This window comes from Chelonoidis abingdonii, chromosome 13 (assembly GCF_003597395.2).
Source record: "Chelonoidis abingdonii isolate Lonesome George chromosome 13, CheloAbing_2.0, whole genome shotgun sequence".
Taxonomy (NCBI): domain Eukaryota; kingdom Metazoa; phylum Chordata; order Testudines; family Testudinidae; genus Chelonoidis; species Chelonoidis abingdonii.
In genome coordinates this window covers 8,157,991-8,175,673 of record NC_133781.1, presented here as the reverse complement: position 1 = coordinate 8,175,673, position 17,683 = coordinate 8,157,991, and the positions used below count along the sequence as shown (strand labels likewise).

The window sequence follows — 17,683 nt, the reverse complement described above, 5'->3', positions numbered from 1 at the left end:
CATATGGGAAAAGTTGTTTTTCTTTAATTAAATATTTATTAATGTTTTAAAAAATAACAAGCCTGCATAAAGCATCCCTAGATCAGTGTCTGATGTGAGGAAGGCAGTGCTGCTTTGCAGGCAGAGGTAACAGGTCTCTCTTAGGGAACATTTTCTAAAGCCTTCTAATAGCATGCACTCAACTCTCCATCAATCGATTAACTCAGTGGAGTGGAAGAACCTGTAGCATGTGGTACTAGACAAACAAGACAGGCAGTTACTAACCCTGGCCAATAGTCTGAAATCCTTGCTCTCAGTGAGTGCTAGCAGTGATTTCAGGGGGATTGCTGGTGGAGTAAAGTACTACCCACTCTGACTTAACTGGACTTAAGCACCTGCTGAAGCACTGTCCCAAATAGGGAAGGGCATAAACTTTCCTGATTCGGTACCTCACATAGGGCTCAATCTTGCATGGTGCTGAGCCCTCTGTCCCTGTCCCAGCACAGGATTAACAAGCACATGAGTAGCCCTGTTGACTTCACTAACTTCAAGTTAAGCATGTGCTTAAGTGCTTTGATGGAGCAGGGCTGGAGAACTCAGCCCACTGCTGGCTCAAGCCCATATTGAACACGTAACGGACACAATGGACAGACATACAGGCAAGGCATGCAGTACTAAGTAGAAAGTACCATAAATCAGCAAACAAGGGTGAAGTAAAACAAAAATCACCCTGGAGGAGCATTTATTGTGCCTGGAAATTAGCAGAGGGTGGCGTGATGTGATGAGAAGTCCTAATTCTTGTTTAATACCTTCAGGCCTGCTGTAACCTCACTGACAAATAAGGAGCAAGTGTATTTTTCTCTCACTTGCAAAGTTCAAAAAGGTCAAATAAAGATTGATCACACTTAAAAGCAATCCGTTTTAGGCTGGGGCCAAGCTTGGAACAATTCTGCCCAAATTCTACTCTATATTGGTTCATAAACTCCCTTGATCACTGTAGCATGAGCACCGTCCAGTCATGCATCAAGTGACGTATCTAACAACTGTCACAAGCAACTGAGAAAGGAGGCATTGGAATCCAAGCTGGAACTCAGCCTTGTGCCCTTCGTTCCTTGCTGCCCGGTCTCGCTGCAGTGTGTTTCAGAATGTCCCCTGCTCTTGGTTTTCTTACAAAGATCACCTTTGTTAACGTTTTGTACCACAGAAAGCCCGTGGCCCAAGGACTGGCAACATTCCCTTAACTCTCCAAGATGTGGGGAATGTGCAGGCCGGACAGATCTCATTTTTAAGGAAGTTGCTGGGACTTCTAATGGACTTCTAATGGAAAGAGGAGTTAGAACTGTTTATCTATGGAGTTGCAACCAGGCACTGTAATTTACCTTATCTGTTAAAATCACGTTGCAGCAGAGGTGATGGGATGTACTGGAACCAGATATCACACTTATTGAGCCATGGGAACATTTGGGTAGGACAGGCTGGTTTTACGTGCTATAAAGAAAATAACCCCTTGATAATAAAATGAATGCCGGTTGGAGTTTCCCTTCCTATAGTATTCAGTTTGGAGTCTTTCCCCATCATGTTAGAGGAAGGCATTGCATTGTCTATATTGTTTCTCTTTCTCTGGATGCTGGCCACCCATCCCCTTCTCTGGCCTCGTCCTTCCCTTTCTGAGTCTCTTGAGGAATTTATTCCTCTTTACCCTAGAAAAAAGCAGGCCAGCAGAATGCCTGTTGTGGCCACACCCAAATGCTCACAAACACCTACAGATAGTCCTTGATTAGTTTAAATTAGCTGAGATCCTCTCAGGGGACAGACCTGTCCATCAGCAAATGTTCCAAGGTGCTTCAGGGATTAAAAGCCCTTGAAACGTTAGCTGGCAAATGCGAATGCTTGTCGGTTGTTCTTGAGAGCAAAATGTTCTACTCAGCATGGATCCAGAATCCTTCTGCTTGCCTTAATCTTCAACGGGATCCCAGCCTTGTCACCAAAAAAACATTCCTGCTGTGTTTGTGTGATGAGGAACACACGGAGTCACAATATAGTTTTATTGGGTGGCAAGGGGGTTTGGAACAGGAAAATGAAGGACGACTGTCCATTAGCGTGGAGGCGGAGCCTGTCCATTAGCATGGCGGCGGAGCCACAGGGACTAACCCCAGCAAATCTTTTCTTTTTTCCAGATAACAACTCACGGCTACTCACAGCAGTGCCACTGATGAGCACTTTCACCCCCATAGAAACTACAGTCCCCCCTATGCATACATAACAGAGTTGCAGCCAAAGCGTAATATAGAATCTGGCCCGGAGGATCTCCTCATAGTGCCCTTGTGGCTGGATTTTGCTACAATGCCTAGCTTGCACACCTGCATTCCTGACCTTGCACTCTGTGTGCTGCCCCTACTTCTATTATTGTCACTACACTAGCTATGGTCAAGGCTGCCCTCCTGTTGTTTTCTTGTGGGCAAGTATTGTATCAGTTTTGTACTGCTGTGGATTTTCTGAAGTCTGGCGTTCTTAAAAGGTGTTTGATGTTCAACATTGACACAACTGGGAAATATTTTCTCTGTATGTTTTTTCCTCTAACTGCACATTTTTTCGTGCTGGTTGATGCAGAATATGTGAGCCCTATACTTTACCCTGAGCAAACACTTCCAATAAACTTTATTCTTTGCTGTTCAGTGGTGCAGGGGCCACAGGCAATGAGAAGGTGGCCCTGTGGCTTACGCAGTTTATTCTCACCCAGGCGAACTGTGACCTATTCCTGCTCTGCCACAGCGTTCTGTGTGATGCTGGGCAGGTCAAGTCATCCACACTTTTCACAGGTGTTATTCTCATTTTCTGGGGCCCAGATTAAGAGACCTGCACCAGGATTTTCCAAAGTGCTGAGCACTCATAACTTCAATGCAGGCAATGAATGGGAGTTGTGGATTCTCAATATCTTCACCAGTAAGCTGTGGTCTGGGGTAATGAGCATTGGGTTGACTAGCAGGGGGCCTACTGGTCTAGTCCCAGGTGTGCTATGAAGGCCTGAGGCGAATAACTTCACCTTTATTCATTGCCTTTCCTACATGTAGCATGGGGATAATTATACTTATCCTATGTACCTCACAGGATTGTGAGGATTAATTAGTTAATGTCTGAACTGTGCTTTGTGCAGATAAAGAGCTAGTCAAAAATCTAAGTGCTCTGAAAAAATCAGGCTCTAGAGGCCTTATGTTGAGTACTCAACAATAATAAGGACTTTTGCAAATTTTGGCCTTAATTGCTCTGTGGCTCAGTTGCTCATTTAAAATAAGGGGATAGTGATACCTTCCTAATACAGAGGGAAGTTGTGTAGATAAACTTGTTTATGTGTGTGAGACTCAGTACCACAGTGAAGAGAGTCAAAGAAAATCTCATGAGGAATTTAACAATTCCATATTCAGTGCAGGGTTTGGATGGTGTGTAATAAAGTATGGACCACACATTGATTAATGAGGCTAAAAAGAAATGTTGAATAGTTGCCTCGTTCCCAGAGTTTCCTGTGCAATAAATGAGGCAGCAGTCCTGTTGAAAAAAATAGCATGTGATAATGGCATTAAAGACTGTCATAATGTATACGTAAAAGGGGCTTGAATTAAGGTTGTATGAGCAACTTAAATCTGCCATTTCCTAACTTTTCAGAGATTATCATTGCAATTTTGCAAATATTCTTTAATTTATTTTTGTATTTTTCAGTGTATATTGCTACATGTGGTATAAGCATTCTATAGCACAAGTCATGCAATATGTAGGCAATATGTAGGTGTGACAGCCTCGCCGTGATTAGAATTTGAAGGTGTGATGTTTGAAAATATTGGCTAATCCACCCTAACCAACACATTGGAAAGCTCTAGTGTAGCTAAGACAATGTGAATTTTAACACATGCTGAAATGATCAAGTTAAACCCTAGGCTTCCTCTTGGGCTTTAACTTGATGTAGCAAAGCAACTACTTACCAGCATGGCACCACCTGCTGGTCATCCTGGGAATTAGCTCTCCAGAGCCAGAGTGCCCTCTGTTGGCTGATGTCCTGCCTGCTTTAGGCCCCTCGTGTCCCTCGGGGGTCTGCCCTCTCCAGTACCCCCACAGTCTCTGGGTCTCCCCTCCCAGGGGAACCCCCAAACCTCTAGCCCCACCTCGCCTCAGTGGCCACTGCCAGTCATCATCTAGCCCCCACTCACTGGGACAGACTGCAATCCACTCATCACTGGCAAGGGGGGGTTTGGACCTGCTGCCTTTTCCTAACCCTGGGCAGTGCTTCTGCCACCCTAGTACCTGCTTTAGGCCTTCACCAAGGCCTGCAGCCTGTGGAGTTGCCAGGCTGGAGCTCCCCAGCCCTTCATGCCTTTCCCCAGCTCTGCTCAGCCTCAGGTACCCTGCTCAGCTCCCAGGCAGGCCGGTCCTTCTTTCTCCAGCAAGAGAGAGAGTCTCTCAGCAGCTGCCTCACAGCCCTTTTTACAGGGCCTAGTGTGGCCTGATTGGCATGTGGCCCCAGCCATGGCTGCTTCCCCAATCAGCCTAACCCTATTGGATCCCTGGAACAGCATTTTCACAGGCCTGTTTTAACCCCTTCAGGGCCTGAGCGGGGTAACTGCCCCACGACACTTGACAAACTAACACATGTTCAAGGCAGCAGGCCTTGGACAGACCCTGTTTAACAAAGTCTTCCTCGCTTCCTGGTCTGCAGCATTTATTTAAGCCCTAAACTGCACAATAGCAACAACAAAATAAGACACACCATGAACTTCTTTGCCTAGTGACTCAGATGAGGTGTTTCTGTTACAGTCCTTGGACATCAGTAATTTTTAAGAGAGAGATATGAATGGCCTAAATCATGAAAAATCACCCCTCTCTATCTGAAGCAGAGTCCTTAATGCAAGATCTCGTAATGCTTCACCTGCCAAGAAAACTCACTGCTGGACTTGATAAATCCACTGCAGTAGAGACAGAGAGAATAGATTTTCTATCCAGGGCCCAGGGTTCCCTGCCCTGAATTCCAAAGCACAAATGCACATTGTTACAATGGAGGCAGGGGGTAAAACTATTATTACTAGGTTATACCAGTGCAGATAAGTAGATGTTGTTATACTTTTCAGCTGTGGCTCTTCTTTCTGATCTTCTGAGGCTGCTTTGCTTTCTGTTCCTAACTCTTGGTTTAATTTCTATTGAAGGCAGCTTTCTTACACTTAAGCCCTGTAGAATCTTAGTACTTGAAGGGAATTCACTATCGGTCTATGCTGGCGCCAAACCACTATCTTGTCATAAACCACTTGTTAAATTTTTCTCTGAATCTGCGATAAAAAGTGGGTGATGGGAGGATGTGGAGATTACTGGAAAAAGCAGATCATCAGTAAAGGAGATAGGTGGGAAAACAAGGAAATGCAAGCTGTTTCATAGGTGGATTGAGTCTGTTTAGTGTATCTCTTTCTCCCCACTGGAATAACAATTCCAGAGGAGTTACCTGCATTAAATGCTATAAAGTGAACATAAAAATATTGTATAACTTACAGAAACATTGTATATCTATAGGATACTTGAGATATATTAAAATATTTTACTACTATGCTTTTTATAAGGAATTTATTAGCAAAGACAAACCAGAAAATTTACCCTTTTCTCTGCAGAATATATTTTTTTCATTGAAGAACAAAATTAATCCATTTTTATTAACAATAAACACGTGGGAAACTGTATAACCATGCCTTAGAGAAAAGAGAGACAAACGTTCTCAAAAGAAAAGTTGACTGCACAGGAATATCTCCCTTCAATGGAAAGTACAATGAGGCCTCTTTGGGGGCTATTTAAAGTTTTCTTCATCAATTACCAGAGTTTCAAGACCTTGAATCAGGAGACTCAATGAGTGATTTATGCTGCAAATTAGAGCTGTCAGTCCCAACCCCTAGAAGAAGAGCTCCTTTCTAAGTTCAGATCAACACATCAGTAGCTGAGAAGATCCTCTTTTGTCAAGTATCGGGATGAAAGGCTGTCAGACACCTTCAGATCCCAGAAAGCTTACTGAAATGTTCTGATCTGAGTTGCTTATTAAGGGCTACATCCTGCAAGATGCTGAGGACCCTCACTTCCCACTGGGCCTAATCCTGAGAGGTACTGAGCATCTGCAATGTCCACTGATGTCAGCAGGTGTTGCAGGTACTCCATCGTGCTCAGAATTTGATCCAGTGACTTCCATGGGATTAAGGGTGCTCAGGCACCTGACCAACGAGTTGCTCAGCCCTTGGCAGATTGAGGCCCTCAGACACTGACGTGTACTGTAAGATGGCTATGGATGATTTTATGAGGCATTTGAAAGGGGACTTGCCCATTTTTAAATCTCTTGTTTGTCACCAACCAGACCAGCCAAGTCTTTCCCAAAAGTCACTTGTACCCTATCCAATATTGGGGGAACTATTAATTTGAATGATTTAGGAGGCTTTACCCTGCTCCTTCCGAAGTACAGCTGCAAATTCCTCACCAGGGAGAGTTCAGAGGACCACCCAGCCCATGGATGGCTCTCTGAAGTCCCTTTCCCAACTCAGCATTTCGTTTTCAAGCCCAGCTCCACAGACTTCCCAAACCTCCATCCCCCCACAAAGGCCCAGTCTGCCTCTGCCTGGCCACAGGACTCCTTCAGGGTGGTTCCTCCAGCATGTTCAGGGAAGGAGGGAAAAGAGGGACGAGGCAAGGGGAGGTTAAGGTGCTGGCTCGCTGAACTCTAGACCCACCTGCTACAACAGCAAGGATGCTGTGTTCATTTCCTCTGCAGAAGAGACTCTCATCCGCACTTCCCCTGTAAGGTAACCCAGGCTCGGACGTGGCTGAGCTAGTCACTAGCAGGGGAGAGCTGTTAGAATGACAGCTCCACCCAGGCATAGCTGGCAAAGCCCATGCATCCATCTAGTCTGATAGCCTGCCTCCAGCACTGGCCCTTAGTGTCTCCTCTCCTCACACAGACAGCCTCCCCACCTTGGCAGCCTCTCCCTCTCCCCCATGCAGACACTGCCCCTCTCCCAAACTGAGACTGCTGAGCGATAGCAGGATGCGCCCTCCTGTGTGCTAAGTCTTGTTTACTGGCTTTATGACTCGGCCTCCTGTTTAATCTCTTGGGCTACTGCAGTTGGTTCTATTTTAATTACATGAATTTGCTTCCTTTGCAAAGACGTGAAAAGTCCTTAAAAGCTCCTGTCTGTCCACATGGCTTCTCCTGGGCTTTGAAGTAACTCAGAGCACAGTGTTTTTTAGGGCTCTGTGGCTGTCAAGCAACCCCCACTCTACCCATTTAACCTCGCTCTCTCTCACTTAGTTATTGTTAGTTAATGTCTGCTCCAGCTGTGCCCAGAGAATTCATATTGTTAGCTGTTAATCTTTCATTTCCTTAATGGAGCATCCCAGTAACTAGATGTGAGCTCAGTTCTCATCTCCAGGGCCGTACGTCCATCCACTAGACATCATCCCTCTGCCGAGCCAGCATTTCACTGTGAACATCAGCACAGTAAAGCTGGACAGGTGCAGGAAGCTCTCCCATCTTTCTTAAAGTAGTTTCTTTCTTTTAAGTGGGTTCGGCACGGCCTCCAAGAGAGTGAAACTGAGGCCAGTATTGCATTCAGATACCCGAGAAGCCTAGACATATTGAGTACAGCTGCACTGCAATTAAACACCTGCAGCTGGACCAAGTCAGCTGACTCAGGTTCGAGGGGCTCAGGCTGCGGGGCTGTAAAACTACAGTGTAGACATTCGGCTCGGGCTGGAGCCCAGGCTCTGGGACCCCCACAATGGGAGAGGGTCTGTTTATCCTTCAGTGCAAGCCCAGGGTTAGTAGAATTAGGGTCAGCAGACTCAGTGTTTGTTAACCTAGGGCGTGAGCATCTACACTCACTTGTAACCCCAAGTTAGGAAGTGTTGGACCCTGGATCTCAACATGGGGCTTCAGCATCTGTACTGCATTATTCAAGCCCAAGTCTAACCACTCATGCCCCAAACTCTCTGGCACCCGCTCAAAATCTGGCCACTCTAGCCCTTTGTTCATGGTGCAGTGAGGAAAAACTTGACTGTCCAGACAACAAAGAAAGTCAAACTGGGGGATTATGGGATACTTTTGGAGGACTCCAAGAGCACCATTCCAGTAGGTCTCCATCTATATTGCACAGCAGTTGTGCTTGAACTACTCCTGAGGGAATTCTGAACCAAAAAATTAAAATTTCTGTGCACGATATTTTAAAATTCTGCAAAATTCTGCATATTTTTTTGTCAAAATAACACAATATAATCACACCCTTTTCAATTATTTTGGTCATTTATTTCAATGTACTTTGAAATAAATGACCAAAATAATTGAAAATGATGTGATTATATCGTTGTTGTTTTTCTGTGTTATTTTGACAATTCAAATATGCAGAACTTTGCAGAATTTACATTTAAAAAAAATTGTGCAAAATTCCCTCAAGAGTATCAGAGTTCTGTGTGACACAATCTTTGTGTGGGCAGCTCAGTGCGGGGTCTGGGTGCAGAGGAGAATGGGACTCTGCAGGGGAGTCCAGGTGAAGGAGGTTAGGGCTCAGGATGGGCTGGGGCTTGGTGGAGTGGGAGGTCAGAGTATAGCTGGTTGAGGCTCAATGGGATGGGGGTCTGGGTGTGGGGTTCCTGATGCAGGGGATGAGGCTCAGCAGGGGGGCTTAATGGGTGGGGGTGGGGGAAGTTGTCACTGTACATGGAGCTGCTCCCCCTGTCTGCCTAACCTCATGCATCCAGATCCCCCTGCATCCAAACCCCTCACTGAGCCTCACCACCCCCTGCACCTGGAACCGCCACCCTGAGCCTCACCACCCACCCACACACCCAGACCCGCACGCAAAGGCCCCACCCCTGTGGTGCAGAGCTCCCTGCAGACAGGAAGTTTCTGGGGCTTGATCTGATCCAACCCCAGCTGCTGCTCCATGCAGGGAAGCGGGAGGGGGAATTCTCCCTCCATTCTCCTCCCCTTTCCCTGCCCAGATGGGACAAACATCCCTGGGCGGACAGAGCGTCATAAGAAGATAAAAACAGCTATACTGGGTCAGATCAAAGGTCGATCAAGCCCAATATCCTGTCTTCCGACAGTGGCCAATGCCAGGTGCCCAAGAGGGAATGAACAGAACAGGTCATCATCAAGTGCTCGATTCCCTGGTGCTCATTCCTAGCTTCTGGAAAACAGAGGCTAGGAACACCATCCTGGTCCATCCTGGCTAACAGCCATCAATGGACGTATCCTCCATGAATTTATCTAGTACTTTTTTGAATCCTGTTATAATCTTGGCCATCACAACATCCTCTGGCAAAGGTTGACTGTGCATTGTGTGAAGAAATACTTCCTTTTGTTTGTTTTTAACCTGCTGCCTAGCTCTTGTGTTATGAGGAGTAACTAACACTTCCTTATTTACTTTCTCTACACCAGCCATGATTTTACAGACCTCAATCATATCCCCCCTTAGCCATCTCTTTTCCAAACTGAAAAGTTCCAGTCTTATTAATTTCTCCTCAGATGGCAGCTGTTCTATACCCCTAATCATTTTTGTTGCCCTTTTCTGAACCCTTTCCAATTCCAATATTTTTTTTAAAATGGGGCAACCACATCTGCACGAGGTATTCAAGATGTGGGTGTACCATGGATTTATACAGGGGCAATATGCTATTTTCTGTCTTATTATCTAGCCCTTTTCTTAATGATTCCCAACTTTCTGTTCGCTTTTTTAACTGCTGATGCATATTGACGGCCCTCCCCTCAGTGATTTACCTCTCCCTACAGCTGCTGGAACAGATGCATCTGAGCTACCGGGGAGAGGTGAGTGAGTACTGATGCCACTTCTCTTTCTTTCCCCCACAGAAATCATTTTGTGCAAGGAAGCAAAGAAAATCTGCAGGGGGCTATTTTTCTGCCATGTCACAGTGGTGCAAAACTTCCCCAGGTGTATTGAACACTGGGTCCCGCCTTGCCTCAGGCTCAGACCCTCCACACATCCTGGGACCCTGAGTCTGAGCCCTGAGTTATGTGATTTGTGTGTAGATAAAAGAGGGGGTTAGGCTTGTGCCTGGGGTTACGTTGCAGTGGAAAGGAAGCTAGTTCAGTGTCTCCCCACTACTATTCTAGGTCCAAGCTCCAAACTAGTAGCTACACAGAGATGAACCCCAGATAAAATGGGATAAAATGACCCCAGAGCTTGAGTCACATTAGGGTTCAGAAGAGAAAAAAATGACCAGTGAGGAGACTTGAGGTGGAAGAGTCTTTGGGCAGAATGACTGCATGCAAAGAGGAATAAACACCTGGGGTGAAGTCCTGGCTCATTAAAGACTATTGACTTCAGTGAAGCCAGGATTTCACCCATGGGTCAGTTCCCAGGGTACGTGACTGCATTGTAGTGTTCTCCATGGACTCTGCAGGAGAGGGCAGTCTCTGCTGCTTATCTCTTGCTGCATTTTAGATGTGAAAGTTTTGTTGACTACAGTTTTAAATGTGGGTTTTTCATATACGCAACTATATCCAACCTCCATTCGTAAACCGTTATCCATCTGCTGCTGTGGAGTAAATGGAAAAAGTTGTGAATACAGATAATAGCTAAATCGTTGTATAACCCACACACCTCCTGGGTGTGGTGTTCTGTCCTCTCTAGTGGCACCGAGACCACTTAGAGATTAATGAGTCTTCTCTACACCTTTAGCTAATGGCCACATGGCTTTTAGCTCATGCGGTAGAGGCTCATGCGCTAAGCTTTAGAGGTCCCATGTTTCATCCCGCCCACTGACAACAGGGGTCTGTCGGCGTTACAATTGCCCTGATGTCTAAATTAGCCCAAGCAGGAGCTGATCTCTTAGATTCTGATTTTGCAAACTGATCCATATGGCTGGAGACCTCCTCCATCAGTGTGCAAGCTCAAAGCAGGTGTCAGGGTCCCCTGCACAGCACAACTGCAGAATTGAGGGCCTAACCGTTGAAATGCTGTCAAGTATCAGAGGGGTAGCCTTGTTAGTCTGGATCTGTAAAAGCAGCAGAGAATCCTGTGGCACCTTATAGACTAACAGACATTTTGGAGCATATGACCACACCGCCTTTCATGGGTGAATACCCACTTCGTCAATGCATGTTGAAATGCTGATGTTCTCAAGTGAGGAGACTGAATGGGGTGGAAAGTTTCGTAAAGACACATTTCAAGAAGGGCAATGCACCAGGCTCGATATGGAATTTACTTTTAAAAAAAAAAATGAACACAAACAGCAAAGTAATTGGTTTGAGAACTGAGACTGGTGCTCAGCCTGAGGCATCTCCAGGCTGGGGCTATCCAGTTTATTGCACTGACGTTAAACATGTATGATACCTGCCCTGTGGGTGGGGTGGTATTGTGTGCAGTCGGGTGCCAAGGAGCCCTGGCTCTCAGAGACCGCTTACGGACGTCTTGAGAAGGTGGCGGAACTGGAGGAAGCTAAGGGAAGCCAAGAGGTATGTTGATTGAGGCTTTCTGGGGACACTGATAGAATTGTCCCACCTTCACTCAAGCACATGCCTCTTGTTACTGAGGAGAGAGAAAGGCCCGGGAAGCAGAGCAGTCATGGGAGCAGAGGGCGAAACCTTCCTATAGTTGGGACCCTCCTTCAGATGGTGCTGGGGTTGCCCTCTTGCACTGACGCGTTACTCCGCAGAGCGGAACTCCAGTGCTAGGAAAAGGCATGGGTTTAATGGGAGATTCCGATCTTTACCAAACAAGATAGCTGGGTTTGTGATGATGACCGGGAGAAGCGTATGTGATCTTGCCTGCGCCATGATAGCGAAGGTTGCGATTTCTACGAGCATTCTAGACAGACTTATGTGTAGTGCTGGGAGGGCAGGTGGTCGTGTACATGTGCGCCAATGAATCCAGGGGCCGTTCACGGAGAATTCCTGCAAGCCAAATTTGGCTCTAGAGAGAGATCTGAAATCCATGACTTATTGTGGCGTCTCAGGAAATGCCTCTCACGTTCATGTGCAGGCCAGGTAGGCAGGCAGAGCTGTCAGGCAGCTAATGTGTGATGAGACGTGGTTGTAAGAGAGGAGGGGTTACGCTCTATGGAACAGGCGCAACACTTTTGGATTAGGGGACCCTTACAGGAAGAAGATGGGCTCCACCACACAACGTGGAACCAGCACTCGGCTGCACTAAACATTACAACGGTTGTAGAGCAGTTTTTAAACAGGAGATGGGGAAAGCACTGCTGCAGAGAGAACATAGTGAAATCAACACAGACATCTCTTAGGGAGATCCAATGACAGGGAATCTCCAGGTTATAGTCAGGAACACGCGCACCGGAAAGAGATAATGTACAGGCCCGATCAGATGATAAAAACATAAAAAAGAATCTGGCACATCAGAAAAGGGCAGACAAATAAACAGGGACAAGTTTTTAAAGTGCTTGTACACAAATGCTAGAAGTCTAAATAATAAGATGGGTGAACTAGAGAGTGCCTTGTGATAAAGGAGGATATTGATATAATAGGCATCACAGAAACCTGGTGGACTGAGAGCAATCAATGGGACACAATCATTCCGGGGTACAAAATATATCGGAAGACAGAACAGGTCATGCAGGGGGGGAGTGGCACTATATGTGAAAGAAAATGTAGATTCAAATGAAGTAAAAATCTTAAGCGAATCCACATGTTCCATAGAATCTCTATGGATAGAAATTTCATGCTCTAATAAAAATATAACATTAGGGATCTATTATCGACCACCTGACCAGGACAGTAATAGTGATGATGAAATGCTAAGGGAAATTAGAGAGGCTATCAAAATTAAGAACCCAATAATAGTGGGGGATTTCAATTATCCCCATATTGACTGGGAACATTTCACTTCAGGACGAAATGCAGAGATAAAATTTCTCGATACTTTAAATGACTGCTTCATGGAGCAGCTGGTACGGGAACCCACAAGGGGAGAGGCAACTCTAGATTTAATCCTGAGTGGAGCGCAGGAGCTGGTCCAAGAGGTAACTATAGCAGGACCGCTTGGAAATAGTGACCATAATACAATAGCATTCAACATCCCTGTGGGGGAAGAACACCTCAACAGCCCAAACACTGTGGCATTTAATTTCAAAAGGGGGGAACTATACAAAAATGAGGGGGTTAGTTAAACAAAAGTTAAAAGGTACAGTGACTAAAGTGAAATCCCTGCAAGTTGCATGGGCCCTTTTTAAAGACACCATAATAGAGGCCCAACTTCAATGTATACCCCAAATTAAGAAACACAGTAAAAGAACTAAAAAAGAGCCACCGTGGCTTAACAACCATGTAAAAGAAGCAGTGAGAGATAAAAAGACTTCCTTTAAAAAAGTGGAAGTCAAATCCTAGTGAGGCAAATAGAAAGGAGCACAACACAAGCCAAGAGCTAAGAAAAAGCCAAAGAGTGCAAGAGTGTAATAAGAAAAGCCAAAGAGGAGTTTGAAGAACGGCTAGCCAAAAACTCCAAAGGTAATAACAAAATGTTTTTTAAGTACATCAGAAGCAGGAAGCCTGCTAAACAACCAGTGGGGCCCTTGACGATCGAAATACAAAAGGAGCGCTTAAAGACGATAAAGTCATTGCGGAGAAACTAAATGGATTCTTTGCTTCAGTCTTCACGGCTGAGGATGTTAGGGAGATTCCCAAACCTGAGCTGGCTTTTGTAGGTGACAAATCTGAGGAACTGTCACAGATTGAAGTGTCACTAGAGGAGGTTTTGGAATTAATTGATAAACTCAACATTAACAAGTCACCGGGACCAGATGGCATTCACCCAAGAGTTCTGAAAGAACTCAAATGTGAAGTTGCGGAACTATTAACTAAGGTTTGTAACCTGTCCTTTAAATCGGCTTCGGTACCCAATGACTGGAAGTTAGCTAATGTAACGCCAATATTTAAAAAGGGCTCTAGAGGTGATCCCGGCAATTACAGACCGGTAAGTCTAACGTCAGGTACCGGGCAAATTAGTCGAAACAATAGTTAAGAATAAAATTGTCAGACACATAGAAAAACATAAACTGTTGAGCAATAGTCAACATGGTTTCTGTAAAGGGAAATCGTGTCTTACTAATCTATTAGAGTTCTTTGAAGGGGTCAACAAACATGTGGACAAGGGGGATCCAGTGGACATAGTGTACTTAGATTTCCAGAAAGCCTTTGACAAGGTCCCTCACCAAAGGCTCTTACGTAAATTAAGCTGTCATGGGATAAAAGGGAAGGTCCTTTCATGGATTGAGAACTGGTTAAAAGACAGGGAACAAAGGGTAGGAATTAATGGTAAATTCTCAGAATGGAGAGGGGTAACTAGTGGTGTTCCCCAAGGGTCAGTCCTAGGACCAATCCTATTCAATTTATTCATAAATGATCTGGAGAAAGGGGTAAACAGTGAGGTGGCAAAGTTTGCAGATGATACTAAACTACTCAAGATAGTTAAGACCAAAGCAGATTGTGAAGAACTTCAAAAAGATCTCACAAAACTAAGTGATTGGGCAACAAAATGGCAAATGAAATTTAATGTGGATAAATGTAAAGTAATGCACATTGGAAAAAATAACCCCAACTATACATACAATATGATGGGGGGCTAATTTAGCTACAACGAGTCAGGAAAAAGATCTTGGCGTCATCGTGGATAGTTCTCTGAAGATGTCCACGCAGTGTGCAGAGGCGGTCAAAAAAGCAAACAGGATGTTAGGAATCATTAAAAAGGGGATAGAGAATAAGACTGAGAATATATTATTGCCCTTATATAAATCCATGGTACGCCCACATCTCGAATACTGTGTACAGATGTGGTCTCCTCACCTCAAAAAAGATATTCTAGCACTAGAAAAGGTTCAGAAAAGGGCAACTAAAATGATTAGGGGTTTGGAGAGGGTCCCATATGAGGAAAGATTAAAGAGGCTAGGCCTCTTCAGCTTGGAAAGAGGAGACTAAGGGGGGATATGATAGAGGTATATAAAATCATGAGTGATGTGGAGAAAGTGGATAAGGAAAAGTTATTTACTTATTCCCATAATACAAGAACTAGGGGTCACCAAATGAAATTAATAGGTAGCAGGTTTAAAACAAATAAAAGGAAGTTCTTCTTCACACAGCGCACAGTCAACTTGTGGAACTCCTTACCTGAGGAGGTTGTGAAGGCTGGGACTATAACAATGTTTAAAAAGGGAACTGGATAAATTCATGGTGGCTAAGTCCATAAATGGCTATTAGCCAGGAAGGGTAAAGAATGGTGTCCCTAGCCTCTGTTCATCAGAGGATGGAGATGGATGGCAGGAGAGATCACTTGATCATTGCCTGTTAGCTTCACTCCCTCTGGGGCACCTGGCATTGAGGAGTACAAATGTGGGACCTGCATGGACACTGCTGAGCTAATTAATAGCTTAGATCTGGTAACTCTGCACCATCCAGAAATTTCAGTGTCTGGAGCACTTCTTGTCCCCCCAAAACTTTCCCCTCCCTGGATGCAGCCTTGAGGACGCTTCACCATTCCCTGGTGAACACAGATCCAAACCCTTTTGGATCTTAAAACAAGGAGAAATTAACCATCCCCCTCCTTTCCCCCACCAAGCCCTGGTGAGTCCAGATCCAATCCCCTTGGATCTAAGGAAACAATCACTCAGGTTTTAAAAAGAAAGCTTTAATTAAAGAAAGAAAAGTTACAAAAATCATCTCTGTTAAAATCAGAGATAATGAAATACTTCACAGGGGTAATCAGATTCCTATAGCCCAGAGGAACCCCTCTAGCCTTAGTTCAAAGTTACAGCCAGCAGAGATAAATCCTCTCCGCAAAAAAGGACACACATTTACAGGTTGAGAAAACAAAAATAAGACTAATCCGCCTTGCCTGGCTATTACTTACAATTTTGAAACATGAGAGACTGATTCAGAAAGATTTGGAGAGCCTGGACTGACGTCCGGTCCCTCTTAGTCCCAAGAGAGAACAACACCCAAAACAAAGAGCACAAACAAAGACTTCCCTCCACCAAGATTTGAAAGTATCTTGTCCCCCTATTGGTCCTCTGATCAGATGTCAGCCAGGTTTACTGAGCTTCTTAACCCATTACAGGTAAAAGAGACATTAACCCTTAACTATCTGTTTATGACAGCACATCTGACTGAATTGTATGGCCCAGATGGTGGATTCTTAGCTTTTAAGGAGGTCAATCTGTTTAGTTTATCCAAGAAAAGTCACAGAAGTCCCGACGTGGGGAAGAGATTTCTGATTGGGGAGAGCTCTTTATCCTAATAGGAAAAGGTAGAATGAGATTCAATTCTTGGAAGCTGAAGCTAGACAAATCCAGGTTAGACATAAGGTGCAATTTTTTGAACAGTGAGAGTGACTAATCAACTTACCTAGGGATGGGATGGATTCTCCATCACTTGAAATCTTCTACGACTGGGTATCTTTGTAAAACATCTGCTCTAGCTCAGACAAGAGTGATGAGCTTAATGCAGAAATTGCTGGGGAAGGTCTCTGGCCTGTCTTATATAGCAGGTCAAGACCAGCTTATCACAATGCTCTGTGGTCTAGGTCCTTCTGGCCTTGGAATCTGCGAACCACTGAAAGCCATCTAGGCTTTTTGTGAGATTCCAGAATGTTTAGTGTGTTTTATTTTATATTGTTGATTATCACACATCTGCCACTTCCTGTCGTCTGTCAGGATCTAATGGGATGAACAGAAATGCTGTAGGGAAAACTATTCTTGCAGCATTTCCGAACCCATAGAAATCAATCAGCACTGGAGGGTCTCCGGAGAATGGTGCATTTGAGGAGACTTCCAGGCCATTGGCTAACTCTAAAAGGTTTGGCGAGGTTCAGAACATTTGGATGCTTGTCTGAATCGAATCCCCACATTTTTGAGGCTTGTTTGCCACTTGCTGAAGGTTGGGTTAATATTCTTGGTCTCCTGGATGGAATCTCAGTTGAGTTAGGTATCTGGTATGCCACCATCTAAATAAATCACCTCTGACTATGAAATCTGTCTGCAGCAAGAAATTATGCATGTTAAAGCATCAGGATTAGACTCCCCAAAAGATGATATATCTGATGGCGATGATTCAACCTAAGCATGTACGTTACTTATTAAGGGGTTGCCTGGAAACGTATGCAAATATATGGTAGGGATTAGTGTCTACTTGCCTAGTGCTATGCTGCTGTTTATTACAGTGGGAAAGAAGGAAAGATGCTTTGCAGTTCATAGAGGAGTTACTATTATTATATTATTTATTATTATTATTAGTGGTGGTGACACTGCTCTTAATCCTTTTTCGTCTCGTTGCAGCAAAGTGTGTTTAGTACTGAATGCAAAGAAGCCTGTGGTTATTCTCATCTCTCGTAGGAGGGAGCTCTGCTGTCAAAGTCCAGCTCCTATGAAAACTCTGCCTCCTGTCTTGCTGGTTGCTATCTTCATTGCTCCTAGGGAACGTAGCTGGTGACAGAGGGAACGTCTGTTTCTCAGATAGCCAGGAGCAATCCCAGATGAGGTTCTGAATGTCAGGACACAGACCAGGAACTCCATTCAGTGGGCGTGGATCACTCTAGTGGCTTCAGAGGGAGTTACTGGAACCCAGGATCTCTCCGGGTCCCGTCCTGGATGTTGAAATCCATGTCATGGTTTATTTCTGCTTAGAAGTGCTTCTTACCTGGCAGACGTTCCATTCTGCAGGCTCAACAGA

The 17,683-nt window shown here is 44.8% G+C and overlaps 1 protein-coding gene across 2 annotated transcripts in view; it reads left to right on the top strand.

Annotated features, from left to right (window-relative positions):
• Positions 1–17,683, top strand: part of SHISA6 (shisa family member 6) — a 401,279-nt gene that overhangs the window by 341,268 nt on the left and 42,328 nt on the right. The gene's annotated exons all lie outside the window — the stretch shown is intronic.